We start from the raw sequence: 20241 nt of genomic DNA on the forward strand, positions 1-20241 counted from the left end.
AGGAATTTAGCTTAGCAGACGATACGTTTGACTTCAGACAGGTTAGTAGTATTAGTGATTTTGCTTCCTAAATTGTACGACCTTTTCAAACAAAGATATCGTTGCAAACGTTCAGAATAGCCTTTTCACCATTAAAATTTCCTGTTAGATTAAGATATGCCTGTCTTGATATAGTTTTTGTCTATATGTGTAGTGTATGTGATTTTTTATTAACATGGCGGTAGATATAGGTTTGTTGCTAGTAGAATTAATTATCGTTATGTCAGTGTACCCGTTAACAGGGGCTCTCATTTATTCTTGAATTGGCAAAATCTTCCAACGGGAATGGGTTGAACGATTTTTGGTGAGGGTTCATTTCCGATCAGGAAAGGGACCTATCTTTCTTTTCCATTAATATAAATTGGAAAATCATGATTTAGTTAATAGAGGGGCTAGTAGGCTCTGATTATTCTGTTAATTTTCCCAGTTCATAGAGTCGGTTTAGAATGGTGAAATTTAGTGATTTGTTCGATTTACGTACATTTGAAAATCTTTGAGTTTTAGATTCCAAGGTTATGTCGGTTAGGCTAAAGGAGACAGTGATGATGAGAAATGAATGAAATGGTGGAATGAAGAAAGTGGGAGGGAACGGGAGAACTCCGAGAAAACCCACGAACACGATGTTTGTCCACAACAAAGTCCACACGGCGCGAGCTGGGATCGAACCAGGGACTCCAAGCACCGGAGGTGAACGCTTACGTATATTTGAGTTGTGCCATAATATGAATTAACATGTGTAGGGATATTTACTAACAGATGTTTTCTTGGTTTATGTGGGATGTAGCATGTATGTGTGATTTAGTACGTAGATAGTAGATGTAATATGTTAGTGAAAGTATTATTTATTTAATTACGGGCAATGCATTGTTGTTTGATTATTCATCTCTTTTGGTCCATCGTAATAAGTAGATTGATACATAATAAAAATATAGTAATTCCGTACCGTTATTCCATAGTATGCTAGTTATAGCCAAACGATAACAGAGTAAAAAGCGAGTTTAGTAGTGAAAAGTTTGTTTTCATACTATCAACGCCATCTCGCTCGGTTAGGAACTATTTGCTGCAAGTGTTTTGCTCCTCCGCAATTTAAGGATCTGGTCAACCCGAAAATTACACTTCTTATGTAATTATTGATACTTAAATATTAATTTTTTACATATGAATAAATATATAGACAAATTACATTATAATTCGCTATCTCTGAAAAGCACAATAATTTACATACTTAGGTGATCAAATTATTGACAAAATCAAACTTTTCGTTTATCCTTAAACTAAAATTAGTTTTTGTGGCATTCTTTTGTTGTCAGGCTGCGGTTTCAAAATTTCTCATAGTTGCTTTCTGGGAATGTTCGCATTGTTGACATTTTAAAAATATAGTTTCATCTAGTTAAGAGGATAACTAATGATATTGAATTCTCATTGCATATAAAAGTAATATGAAGCCGTGATTTGTAAATATTCTTTAGTTATACTGAAAGAATCGATGCAAATTCACGCGTATTGATTGGTGTACTATTGTAGTTTGTTGATATTAATATATACATAATGAGACTGCTTTGAACAGTCCAGGGCTGAATGGTAGAATAGGGAGTCTATAAAGAAATTTGTTATAAATGAGAATAAAAATAAATGAATAAAGATAGTGATTATATATATATATAATGTAGTGAATGTGAGTAAATAATACGACGACCGTGCATATATATGCCCACTTGTAATATTTCCCGAATGTATTGTTTATATATATATATATATATATATATATATATATATATATATATATATATATATATATATATATATTAAATGCTTAGAATATTAATCATTACGTCAGAATTGTGTGTGAGGATAATGTGTCGTGTGAAATGGTGGATTGTATTTCCACTTCGTGGCTCAAAATTCAATAATAATCAGACATACTAACTGATCATCCAGCCTGACGATGCGAATAGTGGTCATGTAGCAACTTAATCCGGATAGCTTAAAATTAATCACAGAACATCATAGCTGTTTCCAGAAATGGAACAATTTAAATATCTGTGTCCTCTGCAAATTTGAATTTTCTCCACGTCACCTGATCAAGCCATGTTCACTATTGTCCGCAGAGGTGATGAAATGGATAGGATTGAATAATATAGAAAATTTATTACAGTAGAATCTCGTTATACCGTGCCAGAGCGTCCAAAACCCCAATATCTATGAATTTTCATTTCTTCTACTTCTAGTAGATATAATGTTTTGGAATTAGTTAACGGCTCAAGATGTAGTAAATCTTGCGGATTGAGAGCGACTAGCAAGAATTTGGCAACAACTTACTAGTACATTTTTTTAATATTGCAAATCCCTGTTAGGATTTCTTCTATTTATTGATGATATTCTAGTTTTCGATGCTTTTCTCCTAACTCTACTCAGTTTTTGAGGTGCCGGATACTTTTTATTTAGTAATTTTAAATTAACAGACCACATTGACCTTCCGGTGAGGCCTGGGTCTCCAATGGCGTTTGACAGGATACAGTGAGGAGTGGTATTTCCCTAAAGCCCTTGTTTTATGAAAATCTCATTGAGAACACAGACTTGTCACGCTCTTGGAGATATATTTTTAGGTCTCATACGTAATAGGCCATCTGTTTTTGGCAGATACAAAAGTATATTTGGCTTTGGACTGTTGTATGTATAGATTCTACCATTTGTCCTTATAGTTCTAGTGTCCTAGCTTATTCTTTTGGAGCGCCGCTGTCTTCTCTTCTCTAGATAACTCCTATTTTCCCTTCTCTAAGAATATTTTAAAAATTTCAAACCTACTCCAAGTTTTGAACTTGACACATATCAACCATTTAACACATATCATTTGAACTTCAATTACCAACTGAGATGTCGCAAACCACGATTAGTGGAGGTATTCGTTGATGTTGAATATCAAGGACCGTTTTACCATCACATTTCGATCCACTGCGGTAGCAAGCAATGGTTCAGTATATGATTAAATTTTGCTTTCGTTACTCTTATCATTGTCCGTTGGACTATCAGTCATTTCTACTTTCGTTTCCATTGTTTACCGTAAAGGTGAATGTTGTCATAGTTTTTGGGGCCAAAAGGTATTAATAACATTTTTAGAGTTATATATATATATATATATATATATATATATATATATATATATATATATATATATATATATATATATTCTGTGTTTACGTGTTTGCCTAGCACATTAAATGTCCACTATTTTGAACAGAAAGCTTGAGAATATGAACTTTATCATTATTTGCGATCAATTTGTAAGATTTCTGATATAGTCTGATTTTCTTATGTGAATTGTTGCCACCTCGAAAAATTTATTTGTCGGGGTTATTAATTTGAAAGATTAAATAATCATTGAGAATATGTATTTTGAGATATAAATGCGAATTGAATATAAATATGATATTAAAGTGAAATGTATAATGCTTAATTGAATAGATAAATATGTGTAAAGGGTCTTGGTACCTTACCCGAACGGTCGTTGGTTGTAATAGTTTCGAAATATTCGACGAATGTAAACAGTAAATTTTAAAATACCGCAGCATGCTAGATAATTTCCTTTAAGTATTGTGATATCATTAAGTATTGTATGTAACCATTAACATCTTCTATTATATCCTAACTGCATGTTGCACTGAATTAAGGCAGGTCGTAATCGTAACCCTAATTTATAAGCAAATCTAACTTCAAGTTTACAACCTTGGAATCCTTTTGTACCGCTACGTTTCAATCTTATTCATTATATACTAATTCTCAAATGTAAAGAGTGTTCCACCTCAGTGAACAAGTTCTTGATACGAAAAAGAAAAAATCCCTTTGAACTTAAGAATTCTCGTTTTGTTATACATTGTACAAATATAACTACAAATATGTGCGGCTTGTGATATAAGGCGATAGCGATTTAAAGCTGGTCAACGAACGACTTAATAACTGAACTTACCCGATAAGTGACGTAGTGAACGTGGTGTTAGTGACAAAAGTTTGTTGTTTTAATTCAGGAAATGGAAAATGTATAGACAAGTATGTCTATAGACTGAATATGTATTTTTTAAAATTCATCAACATGAACTCATGTGTGTACATTTAAACAAAAGAAGTGAAACCCTGGACACCAAATAGGTGCTTTGGTAATACGTGTGACTTCACATATCGTCTGAAAGTACGAGCGAGAACTCGTTGGGTTTCTTCTTTCTTTATATGAGATACAGTTTCATTCTAACCACTATTTTGAGTGTTTTTATGTAATATTGTAGAAATTTTTACATCTTATTTTATCAACATTTAAATATTTTCTTTAGTCTATCTGTTAGTAACCAGGGCGCATCCAGAACGGACTTCTGGGGGCGGTGGGTTTTAATGCCGGGAATATTCAGCGTCTAAAAGAAGCTGAAATCCCAGGAAACATCTCCACAGTATCGCTCATGTTGCACAGTCTGAAAGTGATGGTGAAAATACTGACAAGGAAGGGTCACGCAGTGGCTCCGCTGAGATCCGAACGAGACAATTGTATTTGCATTTGATATGTTATAACTAGACGAATCTCAAAGTTGTACGTGCCACCGGGCGGAATATCGTGAGTTACAACATATTTTGTAATATAAAAGCTACAAAGCTGGCAGAATAGTTTGAACCGACTCATTTGTTCGAAACGGTTGGGTAAATAGAAAACTCGGATAATACGTATCCCGTCATTTTCAAGGACACAATCTTTCGGATAAAAAAGTTTGCCCCAGGGTCCTGGCAGGGTCCCAGATGGGGTCCAACTCAAACTTTTCAAATGGCAAGAGGGGTTAAGTAGCACATCGTTTGAAAGCGGTTGTAAAATGAAAGAAAATGCAGCAAGTCTCGACTCTCTACGACAACCCTGTGCAAAATGGCGGAGGGTCAAAATGTAAACAAAATAATTGAAAAGTCCATGGCCACTTCTATAAATCGGAAACGGTGAGACAAATGTGAAAATAGAAAAAGAAGCGTGGCATTAGTTTCAAAGTACAACATTTTAAGTTAACACGTCTTGTCCCAGGGTCCCCACATGGTCCCAGGTGGGGTCCAACTAAAAAGTTTCAAATGGCAAAAGGGATCAAGTAGCTCATCGTTTGCAAGATCTTGTTAAATGAAAGTAGATGGAGCAAGTCTTGACTTTCTACGACAACCCTGTCCAAAATTGCGGTGGGTCTAAACATAATCAAAAGCTTAATTGAAAAACTATGTTCACCTTGAATCCAAGATAGCCGCTTAAACTTATGTCATCCATAACAGTACAAATCTAAATCTCTATTTTTCTCTATTATGTATTTAGAAACAATAGGAAGACTAAAGAACAAATGAATTCCGATTCACTTCAACTATTATTTCATTCGGTAGCAACACATGGACAGGGTTGTCGTAGAAAGTCGAGACGTGCTCCATTTTCTTTTACCTAACAAGAACTTTCAAACGATGTGCTGCCTTTCTTGCCATTTGAAAATTTTGAGTTGGACTCCATCTGAGACCCTGCGGAGGAACCTGGGACATTTTTTGTACCACGAAAAGTTTGTCGTTGAAAATGGTGGGATATGTGTTTGCCGAGTTTTCCACTTACCCAACCGTTTCCGAGCAAATGAGTCGGTTTATCCTATTTTGCAGGTGTTTTTTTGTGGTTCTTACATTAGAAAATATGTTGTAACTCACGATATTCTGTCCGTTGGCATGTATAACTTTGGGATCCATACAGTTATAGTATCAAATGCAAACACAATTGTCTCGTTCGGATCTCAGCGGAGCCACTGCGTGACCCTTCCTTGTGAGATCCTGTGGGATCCCTGGGGCAAACATTTTTATCCCATAAAGTGTGTCCTTGAAAATAGTGTGATACATGTTTTGAAAGCTGTTGTTAAATGAAAGAAGATGGAGCAAGTCTCGACTCTCTATGACAACCCTCTGCAAAATGGTGGCGGGTCAAAATCTAAACAAAAGCTTAATTGAAAATCTGTAGCCACCTTTAATCCAAGATGGCCTCTTAAAACCTATGTCGAAAGGATAGGCATACAAAACTGCACAAGCTAACACACCCAAATTTGGCATGAATGTTGGTCATTAGACGACGAAAAGATGCGAAATTTTCAAAGACGCGACTTTCTTAGTTGAAAATGCCGCACTATGTATCGAACGCATGTTCAGCTCAAACCACTGGTGTTGGAGAAGCGAAATGTGGTATTTATGGTCAATATGGTCAATAGTAGATATCCACAAAATATCAAGGAGTATTATCTGTAATCCAATATGGCTGCCAGCGTGAAAATGAGTTTGCATACAAATATGCTATTTCTTGGAATATTGTAACCAAGCCAACAAAGTTTGACAGCTCGATGTACTGAAATGACTTACACGTGGTTTGGTACTGCTCGACAATCTTGTAAATGAATGATCTTATTTTTTGTATATTTGATATTGATTGAAATATTCTGATCAAACCAACGAATGGCATACAAATGTAAGAATCACGAATAGAGCCCCCAACCTGACTGGTGCAGTAAGTTCTATATGTGTGAACTACGTACGAAAAAATTAGAAAAATATGCGAAAGTTCTCAAGTTTTGTTTAGCAGTATAAATATAAAATTTATAGTTGTATGTTCCTCGCATTTTTGTAATAGTCACGGAAATGATATCGAGAGAACCGTGACGAACGAGTATTAGGAACAAAATATATCTGTGTCGTTGCGGAATAAAATATTAGTTGAAGTGAATCGAAATTCAATTGTTCTTTAGTCTTCCTATTGTTTCTAAATACATGAAAGAGAAAAATAGATCTAGATTTGTACTATTATAACGACATAGGTTTCAAGCGGCCATCTTGGATTCAAGGTAGCCATAAATTTTCAATTAAGTTTGTGTTTACACTTTGGTCCGCCGTCATTTTTCACAGGATTATCGTAGAGAGTCGATACTTGCCCCATCTTCTTTCATTTAACAACATTTCTCAAACGATGTGCTACTTAACCCTCCCTTGCCATTTGAAACTTTTTAGTTGGACCCAACCTAGGACAATGTGGTGGCCCTGGACAAGATGTTTTAACTTAAATCGTTGTACTTTAAAAATAATGCCACACTGTTAAAAATACTTACTTAAAAATGAGTATAATTGACTTAAATTTGAGAACATTGTGTTCTCAGAATAGCTCCGAATACATTGTTCTCAAAAGTGAGAAAGTGTGGGTGTTCAAAATATAAGAACAATATGTACTCAAATTTGAGTAAATTTTACTCACTTTTGAGTAAAAATTCTCTTAAAAGCGAGATAAAATATTCTTAAATAAAATGAGAAACTGCTATTTCTCAAAAATAACGAGAACATATTTGGTCTAGGAATTAATTCGTGCGGTTGGTACGCACACATTGAAGCTGTAGTACAAACACAAAATACATAAATACCTTAAGAAAAATATTGTCCATCGCTAGCCACCACTTTCGCCCATCTGTCAGGCAATGTACGGATTCCGTGGCGAAAGAAGTCCTCATCCTTGGAAGCGATCCAGTCAGAGACCCATGTTTCGATATCTTCTGAAGAAGTAAACCGCTGTCCAATCATATTGTTGTTCATGCAATCGAACAAGTAGTAGTCCGAAGGAGCAACGTCTGGTGAATACGGCGGGTGGGGTAAAACTTCCCATCCGACATTTTCTAAATAGGTTTTGACCGGTTTTGCGACATGTGGGCGAGCGTTATCATGTTGAACAATAAGTTTATCATGTCTGTTCTCCCATTCTGGTCGTGTTGTGGCCAGAGCTTGCTTCAAACGCATTAATTGTCGTCGATAACGTTCTCCATTCATAGTTTCACCCGGTTACAGCAGCTCATAGTACACCACACCTTTCATATCCCACCATATGCACAGCATAACCTTTGCACAGTGAATATCTCGTTTTGGTTGTGATGGACCTGGTTCACCTGGTTTCACCCAGGCCTTTTTTCGTTTAGGGTTCTCGTAATGGATCCACTTCTCATCACCCGTAATAATTCGATGCAGAAACCCCTTTCTGCTCTGTCGTTGAAGCAGCAATTCGCAAATGGTTTTTCGTCTTTCAACGTCTCTGTTTTTCAATTCATGTGGAACCCAATGTGACATCTTTTGAATCATTCCCATGGCTTTCAAGCGTTTGGAGACTGTTGTTTGATCAACGCCTAATGCTGCTGCAAGTTGTTCCTGCGTTTAACACGAATCCTGCTCGACCAATGCTGTCAATTCTTCGTCTTGAAATTTTTTTGGCTGTCCAGCTCGCTCTTGGTCTGCCAAGCCGAAATCACCACTTCTAAACCGTGCAAACCACTTCTGACACGTTCGCTCAGCTAGAGCATGGTCACCATACACTTCCACCAAAATACGATGACTTTCAGTCGCACTTTTCTGCATGTTAAAGTAATGCAGCAGGACACCCCGCAAAAACACTTTATCAGGCACAAATTGCGCCATGTTCACTTAACTACAAACTGGTGTTGTTGACGCTTTAATCCACTGCCCTATACTACGAACGATACGCGATGACAGGGGTTTTCAACACATGTGTGGATACACGGAACTGTGGGACGCTCCGTTATTTGCGCCATCTCTTGTCCACCCGCACGAATTAATTCCTAGACCAAATATTTTCTCAAAAATGAGAAAGTTAACCGTAAAATGAAATGAATGTAATCAACATTGAGACTCTTTGTTCAAAAACTAGTAATGCTCTCCTCACAATTGAGAACATGTATACTCAAAAGTGAGTAGAAAAGTATTCGAAATGCTCAGATAGCCGCAAAACTGAGAAACACACGTTCTCAAAAATTGAGAATATTTCCTCTCAAATTTAAGAAAAACTCTTCTCAAAAATGAGAAGGTTTTTTTTAAAAAAAAATGAGTAAAAATGTACTCAAAAATGAGATTTCATTAGTATTCAAAAATGAGAGAAAAGTACTTATTCTGCTGCCTTGCTGACACAGGGAAGGTTTCCTGGAACTAGAAAGGAAGATTACTCTCACACTGCACTGGACAATTTATAGTAAGTACGCCTTCTACACATTAATATTGAAGTTAAAACATTTTCCTCTTAAAAGTTGGAAAATAGAAATCAGTTTTTGAAAAAATACGAGTACTTCAAAAATTTCTTCTATTTCCCAGCTTTGAAGATGAAAATGTCTAACATCAATATTAATGTATAGAAGGCGTACTTACTATAAATTTTTTAGTGTAGTGTGAAATTCATCTACCTTTGGGGAATTTTCCCTGTGGCTGCAAGGCAGCAGAATAAATACTCCCATTCCTATTTTTGAATACTAATATAATCTAATTGTTAAAGTACTTTCTTACTCAATTTTGAATCTGCAAGGTTACATTTTTATGCTGAGACCTGTTGTTTCCATAAATAGCATAGATGAGAATTTTAATTTAATCAACACACAAGCTCCTTGTAACTTATTATGTTGGTTTGCGTAGTTTTAAACAAGTAAGCCTGATATGGTGGACAAATTTTATGTGCACTGGTTTTCTCGATGTATTCTCGTTTCCTCCTACTTTCTTCATTGCATCACTTCATTATCATTGACTTCTCCTTTAGCCTTGAAACATAATCATGCGACGTTACACACACACACACACACACAAACAAACAAAAAACTTAAATTCATATATATTTGTTTCATTTTGATTAAAGGAAAATATGTTTGTACATTGTATTTTTTATTTGTCAAATAATAAACTAAGTCTATACATGAGCACAGGTTTTATAACAACTTACATAAGACATTGAGAATACATGAACCCTCTGAATATGCCTACAAAGTACTATGACAGATGTATACATTCCTTGGAAAACAGTCTGTGTCGATTGCCAATGGACAATATAAACTGCTATGTTCGAGATCCTCCCAGAAGTTTTTCATTTGCTATAAATGTGTCTATGCCTTCATCTCCCTGGAAACAAAGAGATTGTGTAATTAGTGACAATAGAAATAAAAATAAAATGAAATACTTATAAATCTTATTCGTGTATGGCGATATCTCGAATAATATTAGTGTTGCTACGTTCTAATTTGAATTAGTATCAATTGAAATACGATAATATAGACTCTGGTAAAGACAGTAAAGACAATTAAGCAATATTTCTTCAATTAATATTGAAACCAGAAGTTGTAGTAGATCTACCATTTAGTGTTTTAGCAGAGTGATTAGAGTGGAAATGGAATATATTCTAGGGACGCTTAATCGATTAAAAAATTTACAATGTGAGATTACTGTCTATGCTCTATAGTGATCAACGTTAACCGGAAATGGTTTATTTCTATCACTGCAAGTAGGTGGATCACATCCATTAACGAACTCCTCCGATATAATTATCTAGCTGTTGATTGCAGAAAACAATTTTAAAATTATCTTTTGTTGAAGAGTTATTGAGCGGTGTAACGGACGTACTAAGCCAGAGGTGTTTACCCTTGCAAGGATGGTCCTCTCGAGGGCATCCTCACCCTCAAATTCTCTCTCAACCATAATGACGCGAGGGCGATGACAAGCTTGGACAGCGAGGGCGAGGGCCAACTGTCACTGTCAGGGCTAGAGCGAGGACAAATTCCCAATACGAAGGCGAGAGCGATGGTTAACTCTCTTCGAAGGTGAGGGCGAGGGCCAATTCACTGTGAGAATGAAGGTGAGTGAGGTCGGAGTAAAATGAACACCTATGGTACTAACATTACAATATTATATATATCCCACTTGCGTGATCCTAATAAACATCAAATGAAAGACTTAAGACCTGACTCGTCTATGGCGATCTTTATAATAATAGTAGGGTTGTCACGTTCTGGAAGGATTAATATCAATTGAAATAAGATTATAAAAATAAGGAAATTGAAAGGTAACCAAAAACATTTCGATCTGTTTCATCTATGCAAGACAAGGAAACATTAAACCTGAAAATTAGTCATTTCTGCTTATGTGTGACGGAAAAAAAATCATAAGTGGCGTCTTTTAGCGGAGCTTCCTGAATCAATGCTTGTTCTGCCACACTTAATGCATTTAATCAAAGTCGAACAGTTTTAAGAAAGGCTATGAGTCACCAACATAAGTAAAATCCTCTGACCAGTTTCCTTCACTGTTTCCCTTCCAGGAAAAAAAAGAAAGAAAGAAACAATGAATCACACCACAAATTCTAATTTATATAAAATTTCACCGTTATTCGATTTCTACTTTTTTAGCAATTGTTAAACAAATTACTAGAATGCAATGAGAACAGTAGCGTAACTAAGAATGCATGCCCCCCTCCATCCGCGAAAATGTCAAAAGGGCTCTTCCTGTTTCTACGTTCATGGCACACGTACAAGTTATACAGTAGTAGAGTTATTTTTCCATCTAGTCAGACACTACTTGCTAATATACAAAAATTGCACATTATTATTATTATTATTATTATTATTATTATTATTATTATTATTATTATTATTATTATTATTATTATTATTATTAAGCAATTACATGGGACTGAAAAGTTTCTTAAAAGAAATAATTTCTAGGAATTAGGAATTAGATTTCTCGGCTGTCGGCATTTAAGGCCACATTAGCCCATCCCGTATGAAGGATGATGTCCCTCAGCGAGCCCACTATACGATGAAAGGGAAGGAAGTAAGGATTGGGAAAGGAAGGAAGCAGCCTGGGACCATTATATTAGGTACCTCCATCCCGGCATTTGAATGGTATGAATGAACGAAACCCAAGAAAGACTTCACTCAAGATGGCAGGTCTGAAAAAGCTGTTACACTCTTTCGGCCGAGTGTCCCCACCAGGAGTCGAACCTGGGACCGCTAATTTCTTACTAACGTTCACATTACAACTAACGTATGAAAACTTGTCAAAACTTGTTGAACTTGCTCACATATTTCTAAACCGGCGTATTTTATTTTTTTCCGGACAGTAATTCGCTGACTACTTTCTCAATATCAACGTGGTGCCATTCTTCGCTTTCAGTGCTCAGGATTGGCAAAGGGCTCAACCAATGCCGTAACTTTTGCGGGGGAATGGGGAAACTGCCCTCGCAATTAAGCTTCCAGTTGTTTGATATTATTCATTTGAGTTAAAACTTTGTTGCTTTGTATGATGTGATATGGACAGAAACTTATAAATAAAGCTTGGAATAGGTTTACCACATAACAGTAAAAAAAAAAAAAACAAAAAAAAAAAACGAAAATGTGTTCCGAGCCTCATTCAGTAAAATGTGTCCTATTAGAGCCCCAGACAAAATATATATTAACTAAGGCTTTCAACTGGATGAAATATTGTCTCATTTAGTTAACTTGTGAAGCACCGTACTATTTTCAAAAGCATTGCAAATAATTTAAGATGTTTCTGCTGCCTCACTATCTGAACGAAATACATTCCTTTAAGATGTAGCATATATGTAATCTGGATCTTACTTTAGTAAACCATCAACTGGCGCCCCAAGAAGTATCGAACATGTTTAGTAAGGATTTCACTTCAAATGCCATCATTATTCTAGGGGGCCTCAACTTCACATATTTTAGGAGGTCTAATTAATGTTTGGTCTTCCAAGAAAAAGCCCAAGTTACGGGGCTGAGCTCAATTTCATCTTCGACCTTGTTCTACGAATATAAAGTTTGATGGCTTTTAGTGTACTGAATGATCGCTCAGGATTGGCTTCGCCCGAGGCAAAGTGAGATATAGTTGCAAAGAAGTACACAAATCCAGAACACTACTAACATAGGAAGTTATCTACGACTAAATAATTGGCTAATTAATTCCAAGTTAAAATTTCACTAAATTGTTTCTACACTACTCATCGGAAACTTGTTAGTTGTTGCAACAAAAGGCGATACATTTTCCGAGTAGAATTCACTAAATCTATCACAGCTGGTTCCGTGATTTCTTTTTCCTCTAAGTAGAGTAGTCTTCCAGTAATATGAAACCTGCAAAGTGCTTTTGAATGGAGTTGAATTTCAGTTTAGCGTCCCTTTCAGCAGCGAGGCTATGTGAGACGTGGACCTACTGATTAATGTGGAATCCGAACCACATGAGCTCCCGCCGGGAATCGAACGCTACGCTAACCGCTTAGCCACGGAGGAACTCTGCAAAGTGCTTTTAACATCCAAACATTATAAAGTTATACTCCGAAACTTAAATACCGGGAGCCTGTTAGTTACGCCACTGCTTGAGAATACAGATTCTTTATTCATAGAAAGGAAACTTAATGACTACATATCAGGGTTGGCTGGTTTAAACCAAAAAACGAAAATGTTCGTAAAATGTAAGTGTTTGTAAAATCTTGATGAACAAATATTTGTGGGTTATCACGTTTCACTCCCGTATATTATTCGTATTATATTCAGACCTAAATTCCCCATTCATTACTCAAAAAGATTATACTACAAAAGCAACTTTTTTATGTAAGTTTATAAAGTTTGTTTTATGATTTTTTTGTAGTCATTATTGTTATGTAATTGCAATCAAAGAAACATTCTAAATACTGTTTTGTTTACTATTGATAAAATACATCGAAATGCCGTACTTTGTGTGTGTGTGTGGGGGGGGAAGGGTCATTCAGACCCAACGAGAGGCATTTAGTGAAATGAGAAGTATCTTCGATATATATTTATGTATAAATGAGTCTGAGCCAAAGTGGACTCAAATAATTCGTATCTTTGTGATATGCAAATTAAGTCGTTGTATTTCTTTAATTTGGACCAATAAAAGTCGTTGTTAACTAACTTGAATTAAATTAGTTCTTCTGTGCTCCGTAGTAGTTTGAAATTGTCCATATGTAATTCAGTATAATGGTTTCACTTGTGCAACTGTTTATCTTTTTGTCCTTCTGAAATGACTCTTGAGAGCTATATTACGAAGCATATAAAGATCAGTACAACGTATTTTTATCAGGATTCCTTCGTGAGTGAGTCGGCAGACGTATCGCATTTGTGGCCAATTAGTCCTGGTTCCGAGTTCAAATGGAGGACAATTTCTCTCGGATGTAACTCGAGAAGCAGTTTTTATTCCGCTTTAAGCTTATGTGACCCCTTCCAGCATAACCCGGCTGTTGCATAATAACATCAAGGCGAAACAAACTTATTTCTGTCCATATATGATATGAATATATAGAGCAAATTATTTAAACCAAATAAACCTGGTTTAAACCAAAAAACCCGTTTTTTTTGTTTTTTTTTTCAATAAAAGCCATGGTTTTTGCCAACCCTGCTACATATACAGATGACGTTAGAACCATCCATTAGTATGCAAATCAAATTATTTATAAAACCATCCTTCTATAATGATAGTTCCAAAACGTATAACCTGGAAAGTAAATGTATTAACTCTGTAATTATGAAACTATGACTACAATTGAATGATAATGGACATATTCCTAATCAGGAAGGTATAAAAAAATTATGTGTCCAATGAAACGCCTGACACGACTTACCTGTAGCTCTGCAATGATATATTCGTGGCTCCGGTAAGGTGCCGGTCTTCTCCTTACTATTTTAGCTCCTTTCTTAGGTATGATTACACCTTGTGGTAGTAGAAATGGAAGCAAATGTAGTGCGCAATTGATTGCTATAGGGAGAAAATATGACTAAGTCAGTAAATAATAATGTTTGGAATTAGTAGATATTGCTTTTGTCTGCCAAAAAAATTTTTGAAGTACAATGAAAATCACACTAAATTATTCAAAAACTACTTCCATGAGTTGAAATAAGGTTTTACTTAAAGTTTACTGCTTTCTAAAAGCCCTAGACAATTGTTATATTCCTTAGCACAATGATAGGGAAACATTTTCGGCCGCAGGCCAAAGAAAAACGAAAAAAAATATAGGTGGGCCAATATAATTTTAAAAAAGAACAACAGTGATTGTATCACTTGTAAAACCAAGCTCTATTAATACTCGAAAGATCATGAAGGGGAATGTGATAAATGGTATTGTGAATGCATTTTTAAACATTTCTCATAATTTGGCTGGAAGTATAATCCACTGATTCTCAGAAGTGAAGTTATATTCGTCAGGTAATGAATCACGTCGTGGGCTGGGTGGAAACGTTTAAGGAGCTACATCTAATCCGCGGGCCATGCTTTGCCCATCACTGTCTTAAGACGTGAAGATAATAAGCCAAAGATGTGCAATTTTGAGTTCATGTACGTTTATTTAAAAGGTATTACGTGTTTCAAAATACTGACTTATTTTTACTTCTCAAAGTAAAGCATATAAAAGCTACTATTTGCTGCGATTGAATTATAACAATAAAACAATGTTTGTGAATAGACACTATAAAAAGATAATGTAAAGAAAAAAATGGGTGCTTTGCCAGAAGTAGGGTTGTGTTGATAACAAATAGACTCTTGTGTACATATTTATACATGCAACCTGAAATATGATAAATACACACGAAAACTTGATCTTACTCACCAAGAACTTTCTCTAGCGAAACCTTAAAGAAAATTATCACTGCCAAACAGATGACATTGAAAACAGACTCTGTCGCGCCGAACAAATTTTTAAATTCAGCATCGATCTGAAATATAAAGATTTAATTGTTATACAAATATATTGTATTAAATAATATATTTTATCTTTTTCTAGTCATGAAGTTCCAAAGTAGTTCATTGTCAAAATGTTTTACTGCAATGTTAGAAATGCGCATACATGAATAATGTGAAGTAGCAATTAGACTCTTGTTCAGGCAAAGTAAACTATGATAAAACCAGGCAGATCGTGCTGTTACTGGTTGTACGTACAACTAATGTCAGATATTCCCGAAATTAGTATGATAAATTTTTACCTAATAACATTTAGTTTTATATTAATTTGGTATCTGATAAAACACTGAGGTAAGACTAAACTTTCGAGCTAAACGTGTAAACCTGTTCTTCAAAATCTCGAAATAACTCACACGGAAAATATTACACCTCTCACGATGTCATCGTAGAGTTTTGCATGTATACTTTGCTTGTAAAATTCCCAACTCTAATGGGGAAGGTAGTAGGGGCTACCGAAATTGTTTGGATTAGAATACTGACTACTATAAAAGACAGAATAAAAGATAAATGCCAGAAGTATTTCGTTACTATTAAAAACCCTGCCAAATCATATCGTTGCAAACATTCAAATGAAACAAATGAAATCAAAGTTTCAGTATAATGCCTTCCATTTATACTCTGTATGCTACACATGTTGAAGTCTTGAAGGCCGAAGTCCCGAAACAATGAGGTCGTGTGTTTTGTAAAGCTGTATATGAGAATGGTTGTTTCTTATTTTGAAGGGAAAGAAAATCAGAAGTTTATTGGTTTATTCCGAAGCCTACTTTTGTTTAATTGAAGTAATAACTAAATATGATACTGATTGATAGACTTGGATTTTGGGGACTAGTCCTTTTCCACCCAGGGGCGTGTACAAGGAAATTGCGGGGGGGAATAGAATAGTACATAGTAGTCACAAGTATTGAATCTTGTCAAGGCAGATTTTTAATTGTAGATTCCATTACAGGGAAAACGAAGGTAGTAGTTGAATATATATAAAAAAAACTTGAAAAAGCTGTATCCCTTAAACAAGGTGCTTTTCTTTCATGTGTACGCAGGGGGAATGAGAGATGAATTTGTCACTTGAGAAATAAAGGAAATGGGGAATGGAGAAGTGGGAGGAAACGGGAGAACTCCGAAAAAACCCTTGTTTGTCTACTACAAAGTTCACTTGGCGGAAGTTGGGATCGAACGAAGAACACTATGCACCACCTCGGCCCTTGGTAAGACGGATTCAAAAGCACTGTACTGTCAGATTCATATCGTGACTGAAATGTACCAGTATAAAGTCCCAGCATTGTACGAACAAGACATTAACCAGGTTGAACTGCACCAAGCCAAAGAATCTAACCAGACGGTAAAGGGAGACAGTGATGGATGAGACGCATGAATAATAATACAAAAATAGGTACAATGAAGGAATTGACATGAAACTCGAAAAACTAACCTTCTGTGCAACTCGCAGACCTTCATTTTTCAGGCTCCCACACTTCCCGATGAGTAACGAAACCAACACCCGTGTGAAACAATAAGTAATTCAGCTGAAACAGCCACCGTAGTGTTCGTAGTTTGAGGGAAAGTTCCCTAGTCTAGGGAAATTTCATAAGTAAATTTAGCAAAAAGGAAAAAAGGGAATTTTTCGATAAAACGTGAAAACTTCAGTGGAATTCTCTAGTTGACTGATTAACAAACATCACTACTTAATTGTTCTTTGTTACTCAGAAATAAACCAATACAATTGCAATAGTTTTTGTGTGCTGCAAGTAGCATAATTTGCACCCATTGTTAGCTGATGGGGTGCACGGTGGCTCAGTGGGGAGCGCTTACCTCAGGTGCATGGTTTCCTTGGTACGATTTTCACCCAAGCAAGCTTGTGATAAACAACATTGTGTTCGTGGATTTTCTCGAGGTACTCCCGTTTCCTCTCACTTTCTCATTCTTCCATCATCATTCACTTGCTTTAATCATCGTCTCCCTTAACCTAAAGGCATAATCATGGGATGTTAAACTGAAAGATTTCACTATATTTCATTTTGTTGGCTATGTATACTTTTGTAAAAAAAAAAAAAAAAAAAAAGTAAACGTAAAAATAGAATAAAAATAGAAAAATAAACGTAAAAACAAATGTGGTTGGTAGCAGAAGCATCATTTCAGATTTTGCTTGTGGGAGGGCAAGACCCGTTGATATAAGTAAAATTTTGCGTTTTTCACTGACTACTATTCTACTCAAAAAATCTATATAAATCTCAATCTCAGGGGGTGCAATTACCCCTCCCTGCCACCTAAATGACGCACTGGTGGTAGTTCCCTTAATATATCTAAATTAAAATTATTACATAACTTGTCATAGGTATTGGACACTCAACAAACAACGGAAAATTTGATAAAGTGAAAAGTTTGTGTCAGTCGAGGGAAATTTTCTTAAAGAAACCTACGAACAGTGCCACCAAGTTCGTCCTGCACTGACTCGGTTAGATAGCATTCATGCTTTTATTGCCACCTAGCACAAGTTCGTTCGTTTTTATGCCATACGTCCACACTGTATTTACATCGAGCCCTTCTGAAGTTAATCTGTATGTAGTACTGGAGCTTCTTATTTAGTGCTGCTAAAAAAAAAAGAACTTTAACCCAACCTGAGAATGTAAGAAATGTGTCAAAACTTGATAGAACAGTCTGCTCGAGTAATGCCTGTGTTTTTTTACATTGTAGCTTATATGCAACAGGTACGGAATCCGTATTTATATGGCAATCGTAAAGGAATTGCAATTTTTCAACTAATACTTCTGGTGGTCCCTTGAAATTTTATCTGTGCAAGTGAGCAGGCCGGTAGCCAGCCCAAAAATGTAGGGGGGGAATCCAACCATATTACAGTTCATTTGCCAGTGATACCCAGCCCCCCTCATGTCCATGACGCACCCCCCTCAATTGTCTATCCGTAGGTGTTCTTCCATGAAAAAAACTTTTCGATTAATTTTTACACCCCCTCAAACATATTTATATAGATTTTACCCCCCCAAATATTTCAATGACGCAGTTTGCGTCATAGCCCCCCTTGTGGGCACCCCTGCATTTGCAAGCCTACCGTGAACATTTTAGGCAGGTAGTAAAAATTTAGGAGCCCGACCCCCTAGACCCCCCGCGCGGATACGGGCCTGTAAGTGAGGGCAAGGTTCTAGGTTACTGGTCCCCCTTCCCATTGAGCAATAATAAAGACAGAAAACAACGTGCCCTGCGGGGCTCTAACCCGCCTTCACTCGCTAACGCTCGCTTAGCAATACTGTGTAGATAAAATGTATAAACTTTAGTAGAGAAAGAAACCAACCCAGCTACTAACCTACATAGGGGACCAGTAATCTAGAACCTTCCCGCAAGGGAGTTTTTTTCATCTCACCCACCACAAATCTTTTAGGGGACAAAAAGAAGGAAATTATTAAAAGAATTGTATTTTTCCAACAGTTATTTAGAGTGCAGCGCCAAAAGTAAACCTGCACGCCCCAATTCACCAAAAAAAAAAAAAAAAAAAGTAAACAATTTACTGAATATATTGGAAAGTCGCATATCATTAACACAACAACTTTGTTTAAGATATAGAATGCCCAGAAGCATAGAGTGAGGCTTCCGGGCATACTATCTGAGAACCAGTACCTAGAAGCATTACTCATGATTTTCGAAGGAAAATAATGGATTGTCGTGATTAACCGTCAATCGATTACAATGATCGCACACAAGAAATGTTGCATTCACACTTAAAACTAAATTCATGTTGCTAGCAGTACTTACCTGCGAAATCCTCTATGATTAGTAAACAACGACTCCATGTTGCCTTTTAACTTTCTCTTTATCCATCCGCTAAGTAGTTCCTCCATCAGCCAGAACGATAACATATAGTTCAGGATTATAAAGGGCTTTTGTGCTCTTATGTTAGCTTGTTCTTACTTGTTTTCCATAGTCTTGCATTTGCAAACTGTCTTTTATATCTCACGATATTCAATTATATATCTATGTCATAAAACAATATTTTTTAAGACTACATTATTACTCGTTTTTGAGAACCAGTCTCTGACTCAAATATGCAACTAAATTTCCTCATTCTCATTTTTTGAGTTATTTTCTCCTCAAAATTGAGACAAATTTACTCAATTTTTTTGGGGGGGTAGTAAAATGTATTCATTTTTGAATAAATCATTTTTAACAGTGCATACGTCCTTTTCTGTTTTCACATTTCTCTCACCGTTTCCGATTTATAGGGGTGGCCATGGCCCTTTCAATTAAGTTTTTGATTACAAGTTGATCCTTCGCCATTTTGCACAGAATTGTCGAAGAGAGTCGAAATTTACTCCATTTTCTTTCATTTTACAACAGCTTTCAAACGCTGTGCTACTTAACCCCCTTTCCATTTGAAACTTTTGAATTGAATCCCGTCTGGGACCCTGTGGGGGACCCTGGACTAAACAATTTTATTCCAAAAAGTGTATCTTTGAAAATGATGTGATACGTGTTCGCCAATCTTTCCATTTGCACAACCGTTTCCGAACAAATGACCCGATTCAAACTATTCTGCCAGTTAATTGTTTGAAGCTTTTACATTACAAAATATGTTGTAACTCACGATATTCCGCCCGGTGGAACGCATAACTTTGGGATTCATCTAGT

The sequence above is a fragment of the Thermobia domestica genome, chromosome 14 (assembly GCF_964235325.1).
Source record: "Thermobia domestica chromosome 14, izTheDome1.hap1.1, whole genome shotgun sequence".
Classification (NCBI taxonomy): Eukaryota; Metazoa; Arthropoda; class Insecta; order Zygentoma; family Lepismatidae; genus Thermobia; species Thermobia domestica.